We start from the raw sequence: 7,690 nt of genomic DNA, 5'->3' as shown, positions 1-7,690 counted from the left end.
GATTTTGAGATGACTATGATGTAGTATGATAGGATGGTATTCTCCTTTGAATGATTCAAGTGGCTTGACTTGGCACATGTTCATGCATGTACTTGAAACAAAATCAACATAGCCTCTATGATGTTCGTGTTCATGGTGATTTATATCTTGTTCATGCTTGCATTCAATGTTAGTCAAACTCATTGCATCTTGATGACTCATGTCGCTCTCTAGTTGGTCGCTTCCGAGTCTTTTGCTAGCCTTCACTTGTACTAAGCGGAATACTGCTTGTGCATCCACTTCCATAAACCCAAAAGTTTTTCCATGAGAGTCCACCATACCTACCTATTTGCGGTATCTACCTGCCTTTCCAAGTAAATTTGCATGTGCCATTCTCTAAACCTTCAAGAAATAATCTGTTTTGCATGCCCGAACCACTCATGTGGTGACAGGGGGCTATTGGTATCTTCCATGTTAGGCGTGTTATCCTCGACATGTGTTTATTCACTGTCATTCACGAGAAAGGGGCCGGTAATTGGAATGACCAGTTCCACGCTTAAATCGAAAACATAACTGTAAAACAAGACTTCCCCCGGATTGATGTTACTATGGACAGTACCCGAGGATTCGGCTAGCCGTGGAGTGTGATTGATTGGTGGTGGGGGAGTTAAAACTTTACTTTTATGTTTGGGAACCGCCTATAGGATGACTAGCATGGAAGATATTGAGAACTCTTGGTCATTGCGTTGACAATGAAAGCATGCCACCCAAAATTATTATCTCTGTTTTCAAAGCTTGAGCTCTGGCACCTCTACAAATCAATGCTTCCCTCTGCGAAGGGCATGTCTATTTATTTTCCTGTTGAGTCATCCTCTTCTTTTATATGCACCAATTAGAGAGCACCTCTGTCATTTTTATGCTTTGCTTTTGATTGATATTGAGTATGACTATGACTGGATCTTCGTTGCTTTGAATTACAATGTTTAGCCAGCCCTTGATCTTTGAAAGTGCTCTGCATTTATGTTTTGCGGTCTCAGAAAGAGCTAGCGAGATACCACCTACTCATATTGCTTCATGCTTGTTTTGATTGAATTGTTGGTATCTGAAACTCATTATTATTTGCTCGTTAGCTGATTATGCCATTGATATTAGTTTACCATGAGACCTTTGTGAAACTTGCTTATGTGGTTAACTTGTGATCTTGCTGAAATTCTGGTTATGAGTTACACATAGTTGCAACAACAAGATCAAACAGAGTTTGTCAAAGTTTTTATTTCTCTTTCAGTTTGTCAACTGAGTTGCTTGAGGACAAGCAAGGTTTTAAGCTTGGGGGAGTTGATACGTCTCCATCGTATGTACTTTTCCTAACTCTTTTGCCCTTGTTTTGGACTCTAATTTGCATGATTTGAATGGAACTAACCTGGACTGACGTTGTTTTCAGCATAATTGCCTTGGTGTTGTTTTTGTGCAGAAATGAAAGTTCTCGGAACGTCCTGAAAATTTACGAAGAGTATTTTTGGAAAATATGAAAAATACCTATGCAAAGATCCACCGGAGGGGATGGGCCAGTGGGCCACAAGCCCTGTGGCCGCCACCCCCTGGTGGCGGCTAGCAAGCTTGTGGGGCCCACGTGGCCCTACCGCCCCCAAACTCAGCTCTATAAATTCACTTTCGTCCCCGAAAAAAATCAAGAGAGAAGATTTCGTCGCATTTGCGATACGGAGGCGCCGCCACATCTTGTTCTTCATCTGGAGGGCAGATCTGGAGTCCGTTTTGGGCTCCGGAGAGGGGAAATCGTTGCCATCGTCATCATCAACCTTCTTCCCTCTCCAATTCCATGTAGCTCTTCATCGTTCATGAGTAATCTATTCGTAGGCTCGTTGGGCGGTGATGAGTAGGATGAGATCTATCATGTAATCGAGTTAGTTTTGACGGGGATTGATCCCTAGTATCCACTATGTTCTCAGATTGATGTTGCTACTACTTTGCCATGCTTAATGCTTGTCACTACGGCCCCAGTGCCATGATTTCAGATCTGAAATTATTATGTTGTCACCAATATATGTGTGTTTTAGATCTGATCTTGCAAGTTGTTGTTACCTACTATGTGTTATGACCCGACAACCCCGGAGTGACAATAACCGGAACCACTCCTGGTGATGAACATAGTTTGAGGAGTTCATGTGTTCACCAAGTGCTAATGCGTTGGTCCGGTTCATTATTAAAAGGAGAACCTTAATATCCCGTAGTTTCCTTTTGGACCCCGCTGCCACGGGATGGATGGACAATAGATGTCATGCAAGTTCTTTTCCCTAAGCACGTATGACGACACACGGAATGCATGCCTACATCACTTTGACGAACGGGAGCTAGCCACATATCTCTCCGTGTTATAATTGTTGCATGATGAATATCATCCAAACAAATCACCGACCCATTGCCTACGATTTTGTCCCACTGCTGCTGTTACTTGTTTTGCACTGCTGCTGTTACTTGTTTTGCTCTGCCGCTGTTACTACTGTTGCTGTTGCTGTTACTTGCTCTGCTGTTACTTGCTACTGTTGCTACTTGCTACTGCTGTCACTACTGCTGTTCCTTGCCACTGCTGCTACTCGTTACACTGCTACTACCTGCTACAATACTGGTTCGCACGACGTTGATGGGAAATAATATTTCCCGTCCACGGGCAACTTCTGGCGCCATTGATACAATCGTTAGGAATAGTCTGCCGTCAACAGATCGTTTCTAACACCGTTGTTATCATATTACTTTGCTGTTGACACTTTGCTTGCAGATATTATCTTTCAGGTGTGGTTGAATCTGACACATTCAGCTGCTAACACTTGAGAGTATCCTCTCACTTCCTGACTGGCGAATCAACAAATTGGGTCGAATACTCTACCCTCGAAAACTGCCTCGATCCCACGCGCTGGTGGGTCATTGCAAGACAATTTCTAATTGTTGAGCAATCGAGAATAGCATTTGTCTAGCCATTGCCAGGGATTTGCTAAACAGTGTACATACATGTAAATTTTACTTTTCTTTCTTTCCTCTGTTACCCCTTGTAACACGTGTAATTACCTTTCCTTGCAATAAAAATTAAGATTTGTTGTGGGGGTTTTCCCTACAGTTCCCTATCAAAAAAAGGTGTTAAAACATTGTTTCCAAGGAAAACTTTTTCAAACATAGAGTCCAAGACACGTCTATGGGAAAGAGATAAAAACAACATAAAAACTTGTGATAAGCAAATTAATATGACTCTTAGGATTAGCCCTAGCTTGTATTGTTAGTAGTCTATCCCAAGCTTCCTTGAGCGAATCATCACCTACTTCCTTAAAATCCAAGAATGGGGAACCCTCTCCTAAGTAAGGAGGAAGAGGCATATCCGTAGTGGAAGTAGCCATGATGTCAAACACTTAAACTAGAGAGAGAAAATATAATCTAGTGACAAGCTAACCAAGAAAAGATAAATAGTTTTATATTTTTTATACGAGACAAACTAAATATTCTTGACAATAAAAAAAGGAACAAGTGAATGAAAATTTGTGTGGAGTTACTTGGTAGTTTGTTATGATATTCCCCGGCAACGGCGCTAGAAATCCTTCCTCGTACTCGGTAGCATGGAAGAGCCCCGAGCTTGGAATGCGGACCTCTTCCGTAAGTTCTACACTTAGAATAGAACTTTAATTTGTGAAATAGTTTTTGAGTGAGTGATGAATAAAATTCTTGCTTTTCTTGTATTTCATCAAAATTTATCAATATCTGTTATTCTCTCTAGTGATTTTCGTACCTCATAAGCTATATCTCCCCAAGTAGGTGAACGACTTATGTGTGAACAATATTTCTCCTAAGTTTGAAACACTTTCTGTGTGGAAGATTTCCGCCCTTGGGAAGCCTAGCTGTGAACCAGATTTCGCCTAAGTTCGAAACATTCTAAGTGTGGAAATTTTTTGCACTCGGCAAGCTTATTTGCAAACCAGATTTTGCCTAAGTCAAAAAGGTTATCACTTTGGAAGATTTCCACCCTCAAGGGCTTTGCTGTGAACCATATTTCTCCTAAGTTCGAAACGCTTCGAGTATGGAAGATTTCCACACTCGGGAAGCTTAGCTGCGAACTAGCTTTCGCCAAAGTTAAAAACGTCCCAAGTGTGATAGATTTCCACACTCGTGGGCTTTGGTGTGAACCAGATTTCGCCTCAGTTATGATTGTTCTGAGTGCGGAGGATTTCACACTCGGGAAGCTTAGTTGCGAACCAAATTTCGCCTAAGTTCAAATATTTCCGAGTATGGAAGATTTCCACACTCGGGGGCTTTGCTGTGAACCAGATTTCACCGTAGTTCTAAACTTTTCGAGTGTAGAAGATTCCAACACTCGGGAAGCTTAGCTGTGAACCAGGTTTTTCCTAAAATTAAAAATGTTCTAAGTGTGGAAGATTTCCACACTCGGGGGGCTTTGCTGCAAACCATATTTTGCCTAAGTTCTAAACATTCTAAGTGTGTAAGATTTCCACACTCGGGAATCCTAGTTGCGAACCAGATTTTTCCTAAGTTAGAAACATTCCGAGTGTGGAAGATTACCACACTCGGGGGCTTTGCCGGGAACCATATCTTGCATGAGTCCTAAACATTTCCAGCGCGGAAGATTTCCACACCCGAGGCTTTGCCTCTAACAAGATTTTGCAGGAGTCCTAAACATTTCGAGTGTGGAAGATTCCTTCACTTGAAGACTTTGCCGTGAACCGGATTTCGCATAAGTCCTAATTATTCCGATAGTGGAATATTTCCATACTCGGGGGCTTAGCTGCGATCCAGCAATCGCCCAAGCTAAAATCATTCCAAGTACAAAAGATTTCCTCACTCGAGGGCTTTGCCGTGAACCAGATTTCACCTGAGTCCTAAACGCTTCGAGTGCAGAAGATTTCTTCACTCGAAGACTTTGCTTTAAACCAGAACTTCCCTAAGTCCTAATCACTTTGAATGAGGACATCATCCACACTCGGGGGCTTAGCTGCGACCGAGTACTCGCCCATCTTAAAGAACACTCCAAGTGAGGACATCATCTACACTAGGGGGCTTAAATGCCACCTAGTAACCGTCTAAGTTAAAAAAAATATTCCGAGTAAGGACATCGTCCACACTTGGGGGCTTATGTGCGACCCGGTAATCACCTAAGTTAAAGAATACCCTAAGTGAAGACATAACCCATGCTCGGGGACTCAGCCTTGATCCAGAAATCACATAAGGCATATGATGACCCACAAGTATTGTTGGAAATATGCCCTAGAGGCAATAATAAAGTAGCTATTATTATATTTCCTTGTTCATGGTAATTGTCTACTGTTCATGCTATAATTGTATTAACCGAAAACAGTAATACATGTGTGAATATATAGATCACAATATGTCCCTAGTAAGCCTCTAGTTGGCTAGCTCGTTGATCAACATATGATCATTGTTTCTTGATCATGGACATTGGATGTCGTTGATAACAGGAGGACATCATTGGGAGAATGATGTGATGGACAAGACCCAATCCTAAGCATAGCACTAGATCGTGTTGTTCGTTTGGTAAAGCTTTTCTAATGTCAAGTATCATTTCCTTGGACCGTGAGATTGTGCAACTCCCGGATACCGTAGAAGTGCTTTGGGTGTATCAAACGTCACAACGCAACTGGGTGACTATAAAGATGCACTATGGGTATCTCCAAAAGTGTCTCTTGAGTTGGTACGAATCGAGACCAGGATTTGTCACTCCGTGTGACGGAGAGGTATCTCTGGGCCCACTCGGTAGAACATCATCATAATGAACTCAATGTTACTAAGGAGTTAGTCACGGGATGATGTGCTACAAAATGAGTAAAGAGACTTGCCAGTAACGAGATTGAACAAGGTATAGGGATACCGATGATCGAATCTCGGGCAAGTATCATACCGATAGACAAAGGGAATTGCATACGGGATTGATTGAATCCTTGACATCGTGGTTCATCCGATGAGATCACCATGGAACGTGTGGGAACCAACATGGATATCCAGACCCCGTTGTTGGTTATTGGCTGGAGAGATGTCTCGGTCATGTGTGCACATCTCCCGAACCCGTAGGGTCTACACACTTAAGGTTCGATGACGCTAGGGTTATAGGGAAATAGTGTACATTGTTACCGAAGGTTGTTCAGAGTCCCGGATGAGATCCCGGACGTCACGAGGAGCTCAAGAATTGTCCAAAGGTAAAGAATTATATATATGAAGTGTGATTTTGGATACCGGAAATGTGTCGGGCGTCACCAGTAACATACCGGGACCATCGGAAGGGTTCCGGTGATCCACCGGGAGGGACCACCAGCCCGGGAGGCTACATGGGCTAAGTGTGGGAGGGAACTAGCCCTTTGTGGGCTGGTGCGCCTCCCACCCAGCCCAAGGCGTGGGAAAGCAGGGAAGGGGGCAACCCTAGCGCAGGAGGGGGCCCAGGCCCACCTGGCGCGCCACCCCTCCCTCTCCCGGCCCTGGCCGCCACCTCCTGGCGCCAGATGGGGCTGCCGCCACCCCTAGGGTGGGAACCCTAGAGTTGGCGCCCCCTCGTCCATCTTCTCCTATATATACCCATGAGTTGGGGCTGTTTTGAGACGGACAAACCTCTCTCTCTCGGCGCAGCCCTACCTCTCCTCTTCCTCATACTCCGCGGTGCTTGGCGAAGCCCTGCCGGAGTTCCACGTAGCTCCACCGCCACCACGTCGTCGTGCTGTCGGAGCTCTCCGTCAACCTCTCCTCCCTCCTTGCTGGTTCAAGGTGTTGGAGACGTCACCGGGCTGCACGTGTGTTGAACGCGGAGGTGGCTTGATTCGGCACGTAGATCAGAATCACACCACGATCTGAATCACCGCGAGTACGACTCCATCAACTGCGTTCTAGTAACGCTTCCGCTTAGCGATCTTCAAAGGTATGAAGATGCTTTTTCCTCTTTCTCGTTTCTAGCCTCTCCATAGATAGATCCTTGCATGGCGTAGGAAAATTTTGAATTTATTACGTTACCCTACAGTGGCATCCGAGCCAAGGTTCTATGCGTAGATTCTATGCACGAGTAGAATACAAAACTTGTGGGCGCTGATTTTGTTAATTGCTTACCGTTACTAGTCTTATCTTTTCCGACGGTATTGTGGGATGAAGCGGCCCGGACCGACTTTACACGTACGCTTACGTGAGACTGGTTCCACCGCCAGACATGCACATGGTACATAAGGTGGCTAGCAGGTGTTTGTCTCTCCCACTCTAGTCGGATTGGATTTGATGAAAAGGGTCCTTATGAAGGGTAAATAGCTTTGGCATATCAACGTTGTGGCTGTCACATAGGTAAGAAGGCATTCTTGCTAGAAACCCAAATCAGCCACGTAAAACTTGCAACAACAATTAGAGGACGTCTAACTTGTTTTTGCAGGGATTGCTATGTGATGTGATATGGCCAAAGCATGTGATGTTACATGTGTGATGTATGAGATTGATCATGTTCTCGTAATAGGATTCACAACTTGCATGTCGATGAGTACGACAACCGGCAGGAGCCATAGGAGTTGTCTTAATTTATTGTATGAGATGCAACGCCATGTGTTTATTACTGTACTTCATTGCTAACGGTTAGCTATAGTACTAGAAGTAATAGTTGGCGTGACAACTTCACAGAGAAACAATGATGGAGATCATGGTGATGGAGATCATG

The sequence above is a fragment of the Hordeum vulgare genome, chromosome 1H (assembly GCF_904849725.1).
Source record: "Hordeum vulgare subsp. vulgare chromosome 1H, MorexV3_pseudomolecules_assembly, whole genome shotgun sequence".
Taxonomy (NCBI): Eukaryota; Viridiplantae; Streptophyta; class Magnoliopsida; order Poales; family Poaceae; genus Hordeum; species Hordeum vulgare.
Note: the sequence above shows the minus strand (reverse complement) of the source record.